General features: G+C 39.0%; 1 protein-coding gene and 1 long non-coding RNA gene across 2 annotated transcripts in view; one reads left to right on the plus strand and one right to left on the minus strand.

The window, feature by feature from the left end:
- Positions 1–505: 505 nt before the first annotated feature.
- LOC135442249 (uncharacterized) lies at positions 506–10,197 on the minus strand. The gene is made up of 2 exons (XR_010438645.1): positions 9,666–10,197; positions 506–9,042 (listed from the first exon to the last, which is right to left on the minus strand). It is a non-coding gene; the product is annotated as an uncharacterized LOC135442249 (long non-coding RNA).
- SLC16A7 (solute carrier family 16 member 7) overlaps positions 9,464–21,617 on the plus strand; it is an 80,161-nt gene continuing 68,007 nt past the window's right edge. The window contains exon 1 of the mRNA XM_064701839.1: positions 9,464–9,730. The gene's annotated coding sequence lies outside the window, so the exon portion shown is untranslated. The remainder of the gene's footprint in view (positions 9,731–21,617) is intronic.

Genomic DNA, 21,617 nt, shown 5'->3' on the forward strand with positions numbered 1-21,617 from the left:
TAGAATGGGTAAAATATATGATATTTCTATGATAATTTCTATTTGAAAAGTTGCACAAGGAACTTCAAGGACTTTGTTTCCAACTAGCTGTTCTAATTCTTTTCTGGGTATGTAAGGTTCTTATATAGCTTGTTCATTCTATATTAGAGCAACTAATATCAGAGATTTGAGTCCTCCTTCTCTTGGCCTCATCTTCATCTGTTCAGGCATGCTGGCTGGCTGCCACTGCTCTGCAGCTGTCTAGGCTCTGTCTCTGTAGCTGAGGCAGTAGCCACACTCTGTAACCTTAGTTTGACCATTACTTGGACTGTGTCTTTTGCTATTGCTTCCTGATTTTATTTTGTGGTTAGATTCTAACCTATTCCATAATATATTAGCTGGAGATCTTCAGATTAACCCAATGGTCTAAAAAACCCTGTGTTGTTGATGTTATGAGAAGCAAAAATCCCTAGGATAGGGGATGAATGACTCTACAGTAGAAAGAATCACTACAAAGGAAACAAAATCTATGTTTAAAGCAAATAATTTTATTCACATGGAACTGTAAGGTAAGTAAGACATTTGGACACAAAATTCTGAATAATCTTGTGCATCAATAAATGCAGTGTCAGATTATTTCAGGTTACCAACTCAAATAATCCTGTTAATATCTTAAATGTATTAAATAAGCCTGAGAGGTCCAAGATGTACATTGATACACATTTTTAGAACACAAGCACATGAAGATACCCAAGATTGCTTTACCTGGCCAATAGCTTCAGGTACTGTTGTATGAAGTGCACGAGTCACAGCAAATGGCAAGAGAAGATCCAACAATTTTACAGAATCCTGATTTGTCTTTGGGAGAAACCCAGGAAAGTTCTTTTCACTATTTTTGTCAGGAACGTAGTGATATAAAGAAATATATTTTTAAAAGTATTTTTCCACTTTCTGGGGATTTCATCCTGTAGAGAACTGCAAGACAGAAACTGACAGTACATTTCACATGATGCCATAACTTTTGTCTGTGTTCAGATAGAGCTTAGAGAATAACTCAGTTCCCTCTGAAACATCTGCAAAACAGTTCATCAGCAGACAAGGCACCAAGAAGGGTACACAGATTGCATTGACTCTTGTCTAGAACAAGAGTTTACACATATAATGTACACCTGAGCCCTTCTATATCGATGCCTAAGATGTCTCAATCTGCACCTAAGTCTCACCCTAGACCACAATAAATTGTTGCACAATTCAAGCTATTTGATAAGAAGTAGATATTTGAATACCAATCCAGTATCAGACTTGTGCATCCAAACACATTACTGACAATGAGACAATGACTGACGAAAAAATGTACATTGTAAAAAAGAAACTATTATTACTGATTTTGTGGAATAAACAAAACAAAACAGTGCGATCCTGGGGTACCAGCAGAAGTTACATCAGGTCTTACTGTTAAAGAAAAAGAAAGTTACCAAAAAGTAAGAGGACATATGTGAATACCTGCAAACACATTGCCATTGGCATTTGTTGGGAAAACAGTGTTTGTTAGCAATCTGAGACCTTCCCCGAATGGAAAGTTGACTTTCTACATAAATATTGTGGTTTTTCTTCTTCAAAAGTCTCCTGGTGCCGATTGTGTGTTAGGAGAAGAACTTGTTTGGTAAGTCCCCTAAAATGTAGACACACATTTTTGACCTGATCAACAAAGAAAGTAAATACATTATATACTGATGATTTTTACAGTTTTGAAGCATACCAAGCACTAGTATTCCAACCATACTTCTATTTCTAAAGTTTGACCCACTCTGTAAAAATGTGATTATCCCAGAAGTTAGTCGCAAAGTAAACCAAGATTAAAATAATAAGACATAATGCCATGAAGTGAAAGTTCTTCATGCATGATTTTGACCATATATTCTAGTGCTTTCATCAGAATGAATAACAAGTGAAGTACTGAACATTAGTTCAATGTACTCATGGTATTCAAGAAATTCATTATTGTCCAATTTTCGGCTGTTTGGATGGCCTGGAAAGGCCCGGGGTGGCCTTGGGGCAGCCCGTGTTTCAAAGGACGAGAAGAGGCTTCAGTTCTTTTCTCGGTCTCGGTGTTTATTAATTGTTTATCTAAAAGATTTTCTCTCGGCCCGACAGAGGTCTGCTCAGCAGCCAGCCACGAGCACACTCTTTCTCTCTGGGGCGGTTACCTATCTTTATACCCAAAGTTGCGTATACAATATTTATCATTTTTCCCCAATACCTTTCACCCTTATTGCTCGGTGCACTTTTAGTAATGACCAATCCCAAAGTGCTACCATCACTATAGAAGATGGAGGAGAAGAAGAAGAAGAAGAAGGACAGGACACGCCCCAATTCTTCCATCTTACTTCTCTAAACCCCCCTGTACAGAAATCCTAAACCCTGTGTCTCACCCTCTAATTAGCTAATCCCTTCACCATTCACCCCGGTGAAACCCTCCTATCCTCATACAGGTGTCGTCTCCTGTGTAGGATCAAAGTCCAGCCACCAGACACTTCTAGCAACATTCCAAGACTCCCCAGCCCCCCAAGGGTGGTCTCGGTGACTCGGCACCTCAGTCCTGAGGTGCTGAAATCCCACACATTATGTTCTGTGAACCTCCTCAGGAGTTGGACTGTCATGTTACCTTGAGTGCAGACTATGATCCCATCAGAGTATGCTCAATGATGCTTAACATTTCTGCAAACCTATCTACGCTCAAGGGCTTTATTCAGAGTATTATAGCTGCAGGAGGGTCCACACGTAGTTCCTTAGGCAGCCAGCTCTCAAGCAAGCAGGGGTTTAAGTGCCTTCATGATGAAATTCAGAACCCTTTAGGAGGGATCCTTTTCCTTTTTCCTGATGGTAGAGCAAAGAGCTTTGGAAACACTCAGGCATGATGTTTGTCTGAAGAGTTAATCTAGGTCATGTGCCTATATAAAATAGACACCTTCATCCCCCGAGATTTAGAGTGCTGACTTGATATTTGAGCAGAACCAGATAATGAAGGATCTCTCCCTTCATGCACAATTAGTGAACTTGACCACAAATAGTTCGTCTGTTCAGACCTCCTACAGTAGAGCCTAAATTTCAGTTATATAGTGTGAGCTTGAGCTGAACTATTTATTCTGCACTTGTTGAATCTGGATCACAGCACAGAAAAAGATTGAAATACTCAAAGGATTCATAAGAGAGAGAAGAAAGTAAAATAGATCTGCTTCTTCCTAATTACAAGGATGATTCCCTCTGAGTGATGCTTTCTTACTTCTGACTCTGCATATTATTCTAAGTATTATTTGCAGTGTTTACAAAAGCGTGTTGCCAACATCTTTTTAGATTATAATTATTGCTATATTGCATTCTTGTATAATAAATACTTAGGCAGATTTTGGAATTTTATCTAAAAAGCAATTTTTTGGCACTTCATCTTCTTTTAAAAGGAAATAAAAATAAATGAGTCAGAATGAAAATTCTCCTGCTACCTAAGAAGTTTTGTAATCTAATGAAGTTAGGCATGTGTTACAACACAGTTATAATTTACAATTGTACACTTGTATCTAAACTGAGAAACTGATATAAAAAAGGGCTCTAGACTGACCAAAGTCTATCACTAGGATTATAATGGAAAGATGAATCAAGCCTCAAAACAGAAAATGGTAATTTAAAATTTTTCATGCATTTGTAAGCTTTAAAGCTTTGCCATTTTTTTGTTTTAGCAGTCATAAAATGAGATAGGAAAGGAAAACATCCTCAACAGACAATACATAGAAGCAGAATTGACATATGTGCAAAACTAATTAATGTCCAGTACCATAGTAAAACAGATATTAGAACAATACCTAAAAATAAAAACAGAAGTTACTTTTTAAGATTTACAGAGACTGTTCAAATGAATTACATTATTTCTGCAGCCAGCAACATGGACACATGCAAATGTTTTGTTAAAGGATTTTGAGAATTTCATATATTGCTTTCCTAGCTACTGTAGTGTAACAACTGATACTGTAACTACCACTGTAATTGTAGCAAATAATACAGTAAAAAGGTTTGATGACACAAAACACAAAAGCATGTGTTTTGCTCTATGCTCTTTCAGTGTAAATGCACAGAATTTTTTAGATAGAATTTTTAGAGACAGATTTTTAAAAGCATCTTTCAAAGTAAATTGAGCAGCAAAAGTCTTCCCCTTTTTCTTTTTTGTTTGGTTTTTTTGGTTTTGTTGGTTGTTTGTGGGGGTTTTTTTTGTTTTGTTTTGTTTTGTTTTGTTCACCTCCACAAGAATTAATATTACACTGGCAGCAGTTATTTCCTGTGATCCATCTGAGTGGTTTAACAAAATAGACAGATGTCAGTGGATCAATTCAAGCACTTCTATGATGGAAAGATGCCACTTTCTTTTTTGAAAAGGCCAAAAACTTATTTTCTGTGCCCACTCTCACAAAAATATCTCATGTTCTTTCCCTACAATCAATATAGTTCTATAAGAGATCAGAACCTAGCAAGAGGAGTTACCAAATGGTATCGGTTTCTTTGTATGTTCATGCAAGATTTCACACTTTCTGTAGGTCAGAAATTTGAGAATCATAAGAGTGACTTGAACAGAAAGACTCTTTAGGACTCTTTTAAAATGCAGCTACTAAGATCAACACATTCTTTCCCTCATAGACATCAGCCCTTCCCCTCCATTCTTTGTGCTCATGGTAAATAAAACAAAGATAGTTCCATTATCTTAATATAAATATAAATTTCACAAAAAAGAGAAGTATCTTGCCCCACAGACAACCGTGGTCAGCATGGCAGGAATACTACCACTTGCACAGCAGTATAAACAAAGTAGCATAGAGGGTAAAAAGTGTGTGCAACTAGTTTTCTATTTTGGCAACTGTAATTTAACAAAGGGCCATGTTGCTCCCGGGATTTTGGTCACCTGTCTTACAGAACTACAATCCTTTTTCACTCTATTGCAATAATGATTTGTATAACTGAATATGCCAAACTGCCGTTCCAACAACAACTTCAATACTACTTCAGAACTGACAGGCATGAACTGCTGCTGCATTTTCAGTGTTATTAGGCAAAGCACTGATCTGGGAGTTGAGTTCATCTGTGACCTACCTGAGTTGTTACCTCACTTCTAGAAGAGAGGCTTATTATCTCTCCCAGGTTTCCAGATGGCTTTTCAATTATCTATTTATCTTGTGCAGTTCTAGTGACTAACTGCTTCAGCTGATAACTGCCAGCTGCCTCAAATTCTCTGTGATGCCTGATAGAGATCTTTCACAGTCGAGTCTGTTCCTGTAGTTACTATGTGCTGTGTTCTGTGTCACCGTGAGCTGCAAAAGAAAACAATTTGGTTGGGCCATGGTTGATGGTTACAGAGAAAACTAACCTCAATGGAAAGACATGCTCTGGCTACGTACTATCATAGAATTCTATGTTCTAGTTATATTTATATGAATTTTATCACAAAACTTGAAGTACATGTATCTCTTTCACTAACAGGACTAGGATTAAGTATTTTGCTAGTGACATAAATGTTATGTTGTGTGTATGAATGAAGGTGGAGTGAGACACAGGCTGACAACTACTAGCAGTTGATATAAAGCTTACAGAAGGTGGCCTAGATTATTTGCCAATATAATACTCGTGTTATTATCCTATGTATCACTTGGAGATGACAAGAATACACACCACACCAGCCTGCTTATGGACATGAGAGAAGTTTGAGATGTGTATTTATGGAACCAAAATCAGTGCAGAAAAAATAGAACATAATCAGAATGCAATCTGACGTAGGCCAGAACAACACATGATCGTAAACATGCACCCTTTAGATTCAGACTGGGGGACAAGAAGACATAACTTGTAATGTAGCAGAGAAGTTCTAAGCTTAGAAGAGACCTGTAAAAATTCTGGATTCAGCTAAAACTGTTTGACAAGTGGCATGTGGGGAAAAGGGATTATTCCAAAGGGGACTTACCCAAACAGTTAGTGGAGAAACTTACAAAAAGTACCATCAAGTATTCAACATTTGTAGCATTTTCTTTTTCTCTAGTGAAAAAATAGCATTTAAAAGTCTCTTATGTTAATATCACTAAAAAACCTCAATCTGTTACAACAAAAACAGGACAGTGTTTAACATGCAACCTCAAAAAAATCTATCTATCAACTGAACACAAAATTAACAACCAGAGAGGTGACTCTTGTCATACATTTATTAGTTGATTTAACTTCTTCTTAACAGTTGATTTAATTTCTTCTTAGCAATTAGTTCACTGAAAAGTACAGAATGCCACACTCCCATACACACACACACATGCACACAGAGATCTGAACCTTTAGTAGCTTCTTAAAATTCACTCAGAAATTATTAATAGCTATCACTCATTAAACATTTTTAGTTTGAATAATAGACTTCCTACAGCAAAGGTGCATCAAGACTGGAAAGATGCAGAATGCCAACAGGGTTTTTCAATCTACAACTGAGAACCAAACCACTTCAGTGCCTTCACTCTACACACACTCACAGAGGAGTGTATTCACTTAAAAACATGATATCATTGCAATCAAAGTCCAAGTAAAAAATTAATTAATTCATCAACTTCTAGCCTGAAGGTTCATGGTAATTTTTGTGCCTTTAAGCAGGCTGGAGGCACAAAGCATGCTGCATCTGAGCTTGTGCCAACTGTAGGCCAGAACCCCACACTGTTACACCTGCAGCTAGCTTATGTTCTGACTCTGCCTTGCACTAGAAAACATCAAATGCAATGAAGCACACAGCAACACTGAGTCAATTAAGATCACCTTTCCTACAGAGAGTGGTCTGAAAAGAGGTATTGAAAGAATCTGCATGAGGCACATAGGTATATACAGAAGATGTTTATGGCTGTAATGGTTAACATATGGTAATACAATCTGCTATATCTCTATAGATGTTAATATATGCAGTATAATATAAATACAAATTTATTTACAAGCACAGAATACATCAGCTTGCACTTTTGTAGCACTTTGTTACATACAGCATGCAACACGTACTATGTACTACAGCAAATACTGTCTGTATGACATACGACATATAAGTGTAATATTATAAATTTTACACTGTGTAAATTTATTTTGTTTAATATTTAGCATAAATTTATAAATGAAAAATAAATATTTATATCTATATAAATATATATTTATTTTAGTTGGACATATCATTGGAGGAAATAGAAGTATGCAATAAAAACCAGGTATCATTTCTATCTTCCTATATTTATTTTTCAGCTCTCTTTGAAAATTACTTTCCTGAAATTATATAAAACATCATGCAAGCTTTACTGTTTCTCTGTAAAGGGCATTGTAGACATGCTTTGCATTTTACAGGAATGTCTGAGGTCCCATATGGCCTACAATTTTCTTCAGGGCATAAAAAGTGTTTGAATATGGAGGACAGCTTTAGACTGCTGTAATACCAAGAATACAACTTTGATTTCATCACTGGAAGCTTTTTTAACAAAAGATTTTACATCCAATTTCATCCTAATTTCAACATTTTTTACCCTGTAGTTGTGGACCTGCCTGGAAGAGTATGACCATAGCCATCAGTACCCAAGCTTTCTTTGCTTGCACGCCCAAGAGTCCTGGCTTAGTGTCTGTTCTCCCTCCAACAGGCTTACTGGGCCCCTCGTGGGTCCTTGGTGTTCCAAAGGCTGTAGTGCATCCTGCTGCCAGGACAGACAGAGTGACTGTGAGCTGGCTGGGAACAGGCTCCTTTGACACACTTGCACAAGAGATGGCTGGTGTTGCTACCTAAATAACGCAACTGTGACTTCTACTTGCTGCCCTGGCAGTCACCGTGTTTGCTCCTAAAAATGCCCCTGGACTCAGATGCATAAATCAAGTACTACTTAGCCTATGTAATGTCACAAATTGACTCCACGCTGCTCAGTTTGTTTCAGGAAGAACAGTGTTTGCCCTCTCTACCAGTGAACTACTTACTGTTCCTTATGAATACAGTGCCAGAAGCTGCCCAGAAACTGCAGAGAGCTGGCTGCTTTACAGACATGTGACAAAGTATTCCCTCCTGAATCTGAAAAACTTGGCCTGGAAATGGACGATACATAAATAATAACAATAACATCCTAAAGAATGAAGGAATGCTTAAAAGTTACATTACTGAGATTTCCAGGTCTGTGTCTTCTGATTTAATGGTTACAGTTTAAAACATAGAAAAGTTCTGAACACTTCTCACATAAAAGCAAATCAATTAATAAGACAAGGAGACAAAAAAACCTGATTTTTATTGATTTGCGATTCAGACAGCAGTTGTCTGTGGATGGATTCTTTCATGTAATTACCATTCATTATGCTGGTTTTTTGAAGGATGATATGCTCTTTTCCAGATTATTTTTCAAAACTTTTTAGTAATTGTGGTTGACTCTAGCTAAAAGATTCAAATGTTATTAATGGAAAATAAACAGACAAAAATAAACTGCACAAGTTAAAGTCTTTCCTTCCTTTACTAGCAGCTCAGGAAACTACATTACTCCCAACTACAGCCCATGAACTGCCTGTCCATGCACAGGCAGTCTCAGTTCCTAACATGTCTGTAATGATCCTGATCATAAAGCTCCAACTAACTGCACAAAATGCTTGAAATCAAGTGTTTGGTTTTTTTTTTTAATAAGATATTAACTTTTTATTTGTGCATTTCACAACACAATGTCAACAACTATAATTATTCTCCTCACAGTACTTAAGTACTGCACTTAATACGCAACCTTTAGACGAGAATAGGCATTAGGGTAAAGGTTTTAATTATGCAATTATATGATTATGTTTATTTCCTTACAGGTTTTTAGCCTTAAGGACAGGATTTCTGGATAATTTAGCGGTTACTTTCATAAATATGCTTATCACACATACAAAACACTTCTCATAACTTTTTTTTTTCTTAAGGAGACAAGAAGACGGCAAATGCTGAGGTGACCAAGATTTTCATCAGCAACTCGATGCTGACGAGCCAAATTTCAGTTCCCGTTTCAGAAGGCGAAGGTCCTGCGTTGAGCACAAAATGAATTCGGTTAATTTACTTTTTATTTTCCCCGTAGCACGAGGAAACTGATACAGCGTGTTTTAGACTTTCGGTGGACCAGAGAGCGCAAACCGACTTTACTGAGAAATACTTGGCAGCCTCAGTGCTGAAGAGGAGGCGATCGGGGTGGGACGGGGGAGATGGACACGTTTCTCGCTGCCAGAAGCGAGGTGCCCTCCCGTCCCCCGGCCGCAGCTCCGTGCGAGGGGCTCCGGGTGCGGCGGGGCGGGCGGGGAGCGCTCACAGCTGCCCCAGGGACACAGGGCCCGGCGCTGCCCTCCCGCCCCGGCCCGGTCCATCCCGTGCTGTCCCACCTCCCGCGCTGGCGCCGTCTCCATCCCCTTCTCCCCGGGCCGGGCGCCGCGCCCCCGCCAGCCCCGCGGAGCCGGGTTGGGCAGCCCGGGAGGCGTCTCCGCCGCAGCCCCCGCCCCCCCGCGCCGGTGCCGAACGCCTCGGCCGCTCCCCGGCAGCACCCCCGGGACAGCAGCACCCGGGCCTCCCTCCCTGCCCGGCCCGGGCTCTCCCGCCGCTACTCCGCCGCAGAGGACACCTCATGGAAAATAAATAAATTAATTCCCCCACTCACCCCCGCGGCCGGGAGACGAGCCGGCGGCGGCCGCGGGATTAGATCCAGTCCGAGCTAGAGACCAGGTAATGTAACCTACCCGCCAGGAGGGAGGAGGAGGACGAGCAGCGAGGCCGCTGAGGTTGTCCCCACCGGGGAGGGCTCCGGGGGACGGAGAAGCGGCTGCCGCAGCCGGGGCGCGCTGGCGTGGCCCCTGCGGGCTGCGTGCGAGCGGCTGCCCCCGCGCTGAGCGCGCCTCACTGTCAGTCACACACACACACCAGCCGCCGCCCACTCAGGGAGGGATGGATGGATGGATGGATGGATGGATGGATGGATGGATGGACGGAAGGACGGACGGAAGGACCCCGCGTGGGACGCAGCTGTCCCCCCAATACCAGAGCAGGCACCGCAGGGAGACGCCGCACGCCCCGCCGTGCCCCGCTGCCACGCGGGCGGGCGGGCGGCTCTGACAGCGGGGCAGGGAGGGAGGCGGGCGGCGGGGCCGGGCTGAGGCCGCGGCTCTGGGGGGAGCGAGGCGCGATCCCGCCCCCGCGCCGCTGCGCGCGTCCCCGCGGGGCGCCGTGCCCGCCAGCGCCCACCCGAGCGGAGCCGCCGAGCGCGGCCCCCGCTCCGGCCACCCCCGGGAAATGTGGGCGGAGAGCGGCGGAGCGCGGACCGTGCCGCCGCGCTTGCCGTCATCTGACACGGGCCTGCGAGGAGCGCTGAGCGAGGTGACCTTGGAGAAGGTGGATCTGGATGGAGCCACTATTGCTGCTTGCCAGCTGCTGCTCCGTGCTCTGGGCTGCTCCGAGTACCGCGGCTCTTGCGTTGTTATCTCGAAACGCTGTTGGCTTTAGTTAATGGTTGTGTACAGAGGTCCTGGTATGAGTAGTACCAGAGCCACGAAAACAGTCCTCCATAATTCTCTTTACTTGACCTCTGCTAGCACACAGTCCTTGAAGGGAATGTTCTGAAGAGTCTCCCTGGCAGGGAGCAATTGTTCACTGTTCATCGTTGTCAAAGTGACCCCTAAAAGGCAGTAAGTCATAGGACAGTCAGAACTTGCCCTGTTCATGTTTCAGACACCAGTGTCCCCTTCTACTTCTGTGAAAGCACATTACCTTTCAGTCCTGCAGGGTCACAGAACTGACACAAATTCTCCACTGCTTTTCCAGTGAGGTCAATAGGAAAACAAAACAAAGCAGAAAAACGTTTGCGATACCTGGATTTTCCAGGTAAGCTTGAGCTTTCAGTAAAGGCGTCTTACTGAAATTGCTGTGGAAAGGTGTTTTGGTAAAAAGAGAGAAGCTAAAGAAAGCTGACACCTCCTGAAGATGTCCATTCTAATTTTGTTGGTCTCCATAATAATTGCTCATATTTCTATAGTGGTTCCCATCTGTGATTCTCAAGTTACTGATCAAATAGTAATGAAAAGGTGTTTGTGGCTTGCAGTGTAGGAATGGGGCCATGAACTTAGTCACACACCAACAGAGCCAACAACTCGAGGGCTTTAGCTCTGTCTAGATGAGTCATGATAGAAAAGTTAGTCATTGAGACAGAGGGATGTACCCTTATATTTAAAAGAAGGAGGAAACTGACAAATCATTCAATAAAAGTGAGATGTACTTTTATGTACAAATAGTAAATATGGGAATAATGCAAAAGTGATTCCCTTTTTATTTTTAAATCAGCTCTCTCCTCTCTCCTTGCATTATTGTCTGCTAACTTTGAATAGTGTACTTGAGCCTGAGTGCTGAACTCCTTCTACATGATGGAAACCATTCAGAGAAGAGATTATACTTGAGATGTTTGTTATTATTTGTGCAATTAATTGCAGAACTGTAACTTCACGTGTCTGCAAGGGCCCAGCTAGCTAAGTTTGCAGCATAGTGGTTACAATGTAAGTGGCTTCAAAGCAAAACAGCTGATCATTTTGATTAGGCAAAGGGGTGGCTGGAGGTTATGTTTTTTATTTTATTGCAGCTTTAAATCATTTTGGTAGCAAAGAAAACCTGATTTTATTTTATTATGGAGATGTAGAATAGCCTAAATACATACTGTGGTCTTCATGGAACGTCTTTATGCATGGTGGAAAACCAAATTCATGTGTTTTCCAGATAGGAAAACTCTTTGGATTGTGTCATGATACACTGATCTGAACAGGTATTTTGCATGTAAAGGGGGAGACTTTGAAATATTACAAAAGGAAATATCAAAAAGAAACCAGAGTGTAGTTAAATATTGTGACTCTGCAGCTGCAGTAAGGAGTGAAGGAATTATTTTTCAAGAATTTTCATCGTAAATAAATGCAGTGTTATAGTATCTTTAAAAAGCTTCCTTCCAGTTCTTTAACCTAATTTCATCTGTCATTTCTCTGTAGTGTATAATGTATTTAAGCTCACTCAGCTCTTGCTATGGCAGAATTCTTATTCTAGAATCCAAGTTTTATCAGGGCAGGAGATCTTTGGGCAGCCTAAATTTATGGACAGGCAAGTTAAAGGAGAGAAAAAAACCATTTCTTGAATCACGAGCTATTGTTTTTTAAAATGTTTTTCTTTCATTACTCTTCTTTCTTGGATGTGGTTCACTACATCATACTTCTGTTTCTTGATTTTTTTTCCCCCTGGCACTTAGTGCTTTTCTTTTTTCTTAATTTAAAAAAACCTCCTCGCTTGTATCCTTTGTTTCTTAAGTAAATTATCTTGTCCTCCTTTTGCAATGAGGAGATGGCTTTATTTCCAGTAAATATGGTTATTATTGGACCCATTTTATTTCAAGAAAAGAGGCTATGACTTACCTGATTTTAATTCCCATTGCACAATCACATGTTACTTTTGAAGAGTTGCATTTTGCTTGAGGACAAGTTTGCTTTAGCAATAATAGTGCCTGAATATAATTTTCAATTAAATTGTATCCTTTAACACCATTTGCCAGAATTTAAGCTGTCAATTTTCTTGTGTGGGAATCAAGAAGAAGGTTCTTGGGCCATGTTAATAATCTGTGTTGTAGAATGAATTTTATGTTTCAAGGTTGGTATAATTGCAAAAAATGTGATTATCTTTTGAGTTTTATTAAAATTTTTAGGTCATAGCTCTAAATCATTGATAAGAAGGTTAGCAGTTTCTGTGTCTGTTTGTGTAATATATATATATAAGGCATAATGTTTGCACAGCACCAGGGAGGAGGTTAGATAGGAAAATATGATGTCATTGACCAACTGTTTTATGTGTCAAATGAACACGAGGAACTGGCAGAGTCCCACATACACGTCTCAGTCCAAACCTGCATTCCTTGACTTGCATGTATTTGTGATCTGTTGGGCCAACTTCTCTAATTTTATTGTGCATCTTGGAACATTTGGAAAAAAGTTTGCAGTATTCAAACAAAAGGAATATGTCTACAGGAGTAAGAGGATAATATTCCATGGCTTAAAGATGTTGGATAAACTGACTGTGCAGCTCTAGTTGGCTTTACAGTCTATCCAATATCTTTTTATTTTTCTTGGTCTTATGATAAAGCAATCAAAATCTTCTTAAACTCTTATTGAAGAGCAAAGGGTTATCTAACTAGGTTACAGTGGCTGATGAACTAGAAAGAGTCACAGTCTTTATTGCTTGATTTTTATCTTTGCAATCTTAAGATTTTTAATTCACAGTAGTTTTTGGGGGGTGGGGAGGTGGTGATGGTGAGGAGGCAGATTCACCATCATTAGATCTTTTTGTTGATCGTAATTTTGGTTTATGTGTTGTCTTTAAATAGTTCCTTTATTTATGCGTTTTCAAGGTCAAGCTTCCAGTTCCATGCTAATACTTTTTATTTTTGGGACACAGTGCTCTTCTGTCTTATGACTTATATGAAGAGCTTGATATAAATGAAGAGGTTTCCATGAAGAGCTGATAAAAATGGGTAAGCGTTTCCAAAAGGATATGAACATGACTAGGCCACTTTAGAAGGTTCCCAAAAGTGAAGGAGGAAATTAATGGAAAAGAATTGAGCCTTATCACAATATGCTCTTTTCCTTTGTAGTTGTAAGACTTAAGATCTTAAGAAATGGAATTAATTTTAATTCATAAAGGCAGGGAGCACTAGAGAACAAACTTAAGCCAGGTTTTTGGTTTTGGTTTGTTTTTTTTTTTTTTTTAAATTAGTGCTGATGCATTTTCTTTCAACTTGGTTTCATGGTTATTGAATGTTAGCTATTGATTGTTTTTCAGTCCCACCCAACAAGAAAGCAGTGTTTTGAATAATAGTGTAAATCATTTAAATTTGCTATGAATTTTATACTGTAGGAAAATGTACTTTTAGGTCACCTGTCAACAAACCACAGGACGTCCAAATATTGTAGAAGTTGGAATATTTGAGAATATGTGGATTTGACATTATTTTCTTATGATTACTATGGAAGATAAAGACAGTATCAAACTCTGCAAAAAACAATCAAAGCATAAAACTGTGCAGACTGGAGTTGCCCAAACATGCAAGGTTTAAAAAGCGTTTATTGTCTTTTGGCATGAATTTTTGTATCCCCCCAAAAAAACCACTTTCCAATTGTTTTGACTGCAAGCTTGGTAGTTATTTCACTTTTATCTTTCTTTAGGGTTTTCCAGTGGAAGATTCGTGTAGGTGATAATCAAGGTTCAGAAAGCATGTTGCACAGAAGATGACTCAGAATGAAGTATTTCATAGCTTTTTTTTTATTTATATATTTTTAAAGTCCTGGTCCTTCAGAGTAGCTCATCTTCCCATAGCTGCAAGCAGACTCGTGCTGCAGCTTCAGGCGTGACCATTGTGGAGTGCCCTTCCATCATGCGGCCTCAGAATTAGCAAACCATTGGCAACATCCCCAAGTTTGGCACCCAGGGACGGCACATACCACAAAGAGTTGTAATGATGTTCAAGATGTGCTTGGCATCAAAGAACTTCAGCATTTCTGTCACTGCAGTGGTGGTAATGATAGTGCAATGAGTACATTGCCTCTTCCATATGGTCTACAGTTTTAATCAAAATTATTAAAATCAGCCACAAAACAGCAGCACATCATCCCAAAAGATAGAAATTATTTTTTTCCTCCATAGAAATAGGTTAATTAAGGTTTTAACATTCCTGCTTGCCATTCATCACTTCAACACTCTTGGAGTCTACGGTACAAGCAAAAAAGAGACAAAAAAAGATGAAATCTCAATTCATCCATGTGTGAATTTTAACTTCATAGTATCACCTGTGGAGCTTTACTTCTCAGTTTGTCTGTTCTGAAATCAAGAAATACGGAGAACAAGTATTTCTTTTAAAGTACTAAAAACATGTGAAGAAAGAAACCAAAAGAAATCCCCACTTTTTGTGCTGACAAAAATGGCGAAGGTATATATACAAAATGCATATTTGATTTTTTTAACATAGCTAGTTCCTACTGCAACATATTTGATTAGTATTTTAGACAGAGAAATGAGCATATGCTTACTTTGAGCATGCTTTTGTAATTACTTGTATTAAAGTGTTTTTTTAAACATTAGAAATTAGGTTGTATGTGACATTCTTTTCAAATCTCTGGAGTAATAATATAAATACTTGGTGGTGAAGATGAACATTTTTGAAGTGATACAAGACTGTATTCAAACTACCAGCTTTAAAAATCTGGCCTCTGAGAGACATAGCTGATTTTCTTTGCTGATCTTATTGAGAGATAGAAATTGGATAAAAATATGGGATATTTCAACAGTTACCTGTGCTATTGAATTAAAATGCCATAGGAGTTGTCATTACTAGATTGAGCTCCTATGGTTTGCATTTTTGATATGGCCCTCAGGGCAGGTTTGCAAAAGGAGCCAAGAGAAGAACAACTTAATGATGCAAATCAACTCCCCTTGGTAATGTAAGTGTCTGATATCTTAACAATTGGAATTTTATGTGCTAAATTCCTTGATAATTCAGCCTTTGCTGAGTATGCTTTCCACTGAACAGATCCTTTCTAGAATTTAATTGCTTTTGCATGCTCTGCTGGGGATGGCTTTGGGTCTGAATCTGGATTGTGGACCCTGCGTTCCCAGCAGTGCCTCCTGCTGATGGTAGAAATGAAAGTTTTTGAGATATATACTGCAAAATAGAACTGAAGAGTGGTTTCAAAGACAGAAGAAAGTGTGCCTAGGACAAAGATTCAAGGAGGCTGAGCAAGGGGGTTGCATCTGAGAGCAGGTGGAGAGAGCTGAATAGACCATGGAAGGAAATCGCTCCTGGAAGCTGAGGGTGGCAATGAGCCTGTCTTCTTATTACCAGCCCCTTTTTAGAATGTACATCTTTAAAATAATTTGTACATAGTACTAAATTAAAGGATTCCTTTCTGCCCTGAGGAATTTGTAAGAGCTCTTCTCATTTTATCACACAGGGATCCTAACTCCTTATCTTCCATTAGGCAGCCTCTTTCGCTTCTTCTCACCAGCACTCCAAAAGGTGAATCAGGGGACTCAATAGCACATTATTAGAAACCACAACAACATATTTTAGCAAGGAATGAAAAAAGCTTTTCTATTTTTTGACCTCTAGGTTGTATATATAAAGAATATAGGTAGAAAAGAATATGCCATTATAACCTGTATTTACTTAGTGTTAAGTATGCTTTATATTTGTGAAGAATAGGAAAAAAGAGAGCCTGTTTTCTTTTTTGTGTGCAGATACAATTATGTTGGCTAGAGGAATAAGGCAGGGGGTTTTTTCTCATGTCTTTCTCATGTAGTTATTTAAAAAGAAATGTTTTGTTGTAGTCATGCTGAAAATAGGGGTGCATTATTTCAATTTAGTTCATTTCCTCATTCATACGAAATAACACTAGAACATTATGAGTGCCTTGCATGGCCTGTGATCTGTTTCAGTTTTAGCTTCATGAAAATAATTAAAGTGATTTTTAAGCTAATGAATATAAAGGCCAAGATCACATGAGGTAGAGAAATCCAGGAAGGGCATTTTTAAGTGACACCTAAAAGCACCATGGTGATTGCTCTCAGTCAATTAATATGTCAGTGTTGCTTGATTGGCATTTCCTCTTTTTCTGTGACTCCAGGTCCTTGCTTGAGCTCCCTTCCTGTGGTGCAGTTCTACTGGGTTATAAGGAATTGCTTGTGGTTTACGCCTTGTAATGGCTGAAGAGACTCTGACTGCTTCTTAAGACTCCATTATGTACTCTTTTTGATTTCTTGCTTTGACTTGCCTGATTAGGTTAAATGGAAATTATAGTGATTACCAAAATGATGTCTCTATTTCCAAATAAGTTCTTTAATGTGTCCGTCTTCTCTGCCATTCCCGTTTTTATTTTGGTTCAGAACTTTGTCCTTCTCCCCATTTATTAGAATGAAAACCAAGATACATTAGCAAGTGAGTGTTCTACTCTTCTCATCCTACCAGGATGCTGGGTTTTCCACACTAAAATTGCCAGTGGCAGTTGTCACTTGTAGGACACCTTTCATAGGATACAGATGATGATCCTCCATAGTTACCAGTACTGTTGTTTTACCATGCTACTTTTATATGTAGACTTACATATGTTTGCATTCTTTATCCTTATGGCTTTTAATTCTGCCTTTCCAGTGACATTATTAGGGTACTGAAAAAAATGTAGCCTTGGAAGAATGACACATGAGAAGGTGAAAACAGAGTGGATGGGAGAACACGTTAAGCTGAGGAAATAGTGTTTTGAGGAGTTTCACAGAGGCAGATATCTTCAACCTGACATGTCATGTTTTCAGTCAGAGCAGGTTTTAGTTGTATTCTGATTTTTTTTTTTTTTTTGAGAAAGGAATACACAGTATATTGCCCTTTGCTTTTATGATTTCTTTATTCTAATTTTTGGCCATAGGAAGCTTTTTGTTGTTGATGAATAGTATAATAATAGGATACAGAAGCCTGTCCTTTCCACAATTAAAATAGATTCTTCTTTTGAGTGTAATAGCATAGACAGGTGTTAATGAAATATTGTTGCTTAATTGGGTAATGAGCATGCAGTTCTGGATACACTTCAGCATTGCTGAAATATTGTATATGTAAAATGGTGACTTAAATTGTATTGTTCTCAATGAAAATGTATTTTAGCTATAAGACCGTGATTTTTTTTTTCTTGTATGTATTTCCTGAAAAATTAGCAAAGCTGTAGTAGTTGTCATATCCAAGCTTACTTTGGAATTATTATACTTAAATTGATAGTTTAATTGCACTTAATTATATGTTTTATTAAGTATCCAGGATATGTTTTTAACTTTAATAAGGGAGTTGCAAATTTCTTACTTATTTTTTTTCTGCCCCCCATTTACCAGTTTTATCCCAGATGTCTAAATACAACAGTTTTTTAATGCAGGACTATACTCCTGTGATACCTAAATTAGCCACCTAAATTAGGCTCTCTAATTTTTGTGTTAGTGGATCCTGGGTAAGTAGGTTGTTATCTCTTAATAACTGAAGCTTAAATCCTACTTTTAAATCAATTCCCTCTACTAATGAACAGGTACTGGATGAAAACAGAAGTTATAACTGTATCTTGAACACCCTGTCCTATAAGTACTTTGAATAGCAGTTATAGCTGTTTTATTTGCAGAGAATCTTGCATGCTGGTGTAGTCTGAAGCAAGCATTTACTTCTCAATATGGCAGCTGAATATACATGAGTGAGCAGATAATTGTCCAGTAGTAAAAATTTTATGTATATATACAAATACACAAGGTGATGTGAAAACAGGAAGAACTATGCAACATGTTGCATACCAGGAGGTGAAGTGGGGAAATGAAGAAAACCCTGGAAGGCTGCAATTATATTGCTTTGATGTTTTGGGAAGTCCTAGTGTTGCAGTATGGTATTTACAGCCTGTAGTAAGCAGCCATAAATACCATATACACATGTGTATGTATTTTCCAGATGATCCTTTTGACCTCTTTGGAGCCTCTGTGACCAGGTGCATAGAAGGAGTAGTGGGTACCTGATGGGTGATGCTGGCAGTACAGGGGTGTGAGGAGATGCAGAATTTGGACCAGCTATGAAAACAACAGGATCAAATGCTTGGAGGAGACATTTCAGTGCCAGTACTTTAACTTGGCGTGTGAGCTGTCAGAACTGAATGGATGAATCTTTAGTTGGCATTTAATAGCAAATTTAGTTCCTCATTTTAGAATAGAGGACTTCTGTAATCAAGGAATTTTTTAGTCATCCAACCAAAGCAGACCATGTTCTGTTTTCCTGTGCCAAGAGGCTAAGGCTGCTTGCTTCTTAGCTGTTTGTGCTGTTCCAAAGGGGAGTTTGAACTGTTAGGTCAATTCCTGCTGCGTTCATTAACTTGGTGTGTTTGTTTCTGTTACCCCATTGAGAAGGGAATGGTTTGTGTTTGTGTTCCTAAAAGTTTGGACCTGATTTATTTAACCAAACCCCACTGAGCACAGAGCCTTTTATATTTGGTTGAACTCATGCTCCCAGGCACATTTTATTCTGCTTCTGTGATTTTGACAGAGGGAATCCCTCTTTGTTTCTTCGTTTGGTAGAGCTGCTTATCTGGGCCCTGCTGAGGGTAGAAATGGGCTGCCTACTTTCTGCTGCAAACAGGAACCAAGAGGGACTTTTGTCCTAAAGAGAGAAAAGCATATTCAAGATGATTTCTAATTAATTTTTTTTTATGTCTCAGAGAACTGATAATATCCAGAGGGTGTTACAGTGATTCCTTAAGCAGGAGTAGGAAGGCTTTTCACAGCAGTGAAAAAACACAAGGTTTTGAAGGTAGAGAAAGAAGGAGGGAATGATATAAACTATCAGGTTACTGGGCTTTAATTCTCGAGTAGCCCAGCAATGCAATATTCTGCTTTTGAGGAAAGCCATGGCAGCATGAACTACCTAAAATGCACACTGTGCCTCAAAGTGGAGGTTGTCAAAGCACTGCCTTTAATTTGAATCCTAAAATGTTGCAGCATAAGTGGAATAGATGGACCTGTGAACATTGGGCTGGCCTTTGGGAGGTGGTTTGTGTTACTGCTAAGGTTACCAGGACACCATCTCTAAAATAACCTGTTGCTGTAGAGCTACAGTGAAAGTGTACATTGATCTGCATCTTTCACCTGTGGCATTTAAGAGTGTTGTATTTATCTTAAATAGACATGCTTGGAGTGGTTTGGAAGAAACTGATTAGTCTAGAGTGCAAAAAAGACAAGCGAGCTGTAATGGAAAGGTGCTCTGTTGTTGTAGTGTTCAGGCCTGCTGGGAGTTGCATAAAATGTTTCTGAGTACCCTCAGTTGTCAGGATTTGTGTGGATTTTTACCTATTAAATAAACCTGCTTTAGCTTTGTAGATGCTACAGTCAAGTGCTGATCCTGCAGGAGGGAAAACTTCTGCCAGCGTAGCTGCTCTTTGAGGCAAAGTAGAAATATATTATATTACACTCTTTAATCAGTTTGAGTTGTATCTCCTCCTTGTCTATAAACAAAACTACTTTTTCAATTGCTGAATATTTTTATCACTATGATTGTCTGTTTTAGTAATACATACCTAAGTACAACTGTAATTTTCCCACTATAGCATATACCTACACTTACTGCTTACTTGTTTTAAATGCCTCTCTTAATCAGGGTCCAAATCCAGATGAAAATCTGAGTGAACCTCCAAAAAATATAGTACATATTTAGCAACATATATATCTGTACATAAATCATAAACTTTCAAGCTGGAGAACATCTTGCATTTTCTTACAGGTGAGAAACAAGTATTTTTTGCTTAACATTATAATTGTGCAATGACAAGGATTGCTAAGTTAAAAGTAAGGGGTACAGGCTTTCAAAACATGAATACCATTAAAAATTATGATGCTCTTAAAGGCAATAGTACTATTGCAATCAAGCTCATTATCCTTTTCACTTTTATTTTGCAATGTCCTCACAGCATCCTCTCCCCTGTGAAAAGCACCCTTTAGTTTCTAATACTCAGTCTCATGTACACACTCAGTTCCGCTGAATTAGGCTCACATACATTATCTGATCTGAATAGAAAAGAGATTTTGTATAAAAAATACACTCTCCCACAAATAATTTGTAAAAGACAAAGAAATGGAATTAGTATAAGCATCTAAAGTGATCTGATCAAAAGAGGAAAATTACTATCATATATTAATGAGTTGAATATATTTGGTCTTCATGAGCTACTGCAGAGTTTATAAAAAGCAAGAATGTTAGTGGCTAAGTTTATACTTCTTTATTTAAGGCAAAAAGTGATATTCAAATAATCACAGCAAAACTCTGCCCTGACAGAGTAGCCTTAAATGTTACTTCTAAGGTATTGTATTTTTTATTTTGTTTATGATTATCTATGCATTCATACAGATGCATTTAAATACAAGATAGTGAGGACAACTGAAGGAAAATCAAGGAATCAGGGGAAACCTAAAGTACCAGTTTTGTGATGAAGCTGTAAGTCATTTGTAGAGTAGTTTTTCCTTACCTTGGACTTTGTATGCTGGCATGTTTTTGAGCTATAGAGCTCTTAGAGCAAGGAGGGGTGAGACAGCTGGGAGGCTGGGAGATTAGGGAGGAAGAGTGAAAAGGAAACCTCTGATATTTCTCTTTAACCTCTGTGTTTGTGACTTGTGCACAGGTGATTTTTAACCCATCCCTGTGTCTGACTCATTTGAAAGGGTGCTGTGAAGCAACCAAAAAGCTGGGATGTTGGGCAATGTGATGTGCAACAAACCTTTCAGATTTGTATTTCCTTCATACCTAACACACTCAAACTTGTGCACTGGCACACCCTATGGCATGTCTAATTACTCAAGAGCTTGTGTATCTGCAGTTATCCAAGCCAACAAAAATTCAGGCTGTGTTATAACTTTTTTCGAATAATTCACACAGAGTAGTTTTTAAATTAGCATTGCTTTTGTTTTTGTTCTGCAAAGGGACCTTTTATGGAATTCTTGTACCTATTGAAAAAGATTTGGCAGTATCTTGGGCAAACAGGTAGGTTTT

This window comes from Zonotrichia leucophrys, chromosome 1A (genome assembly GCF_028769735.1).
Source record: "Zonotrichia leucophrys gambelii isolate GWCS_2022_RI chromosome 1A, RI_Zleu_2.0, whole genome shotgun sequence".
Taxonomy (NCBI): Eukaryota; Metazoa; Chordata; class Aves; order Passeriformes; family Passerellidae; genus Zonotrichia; species Zonotrichia leucophrys.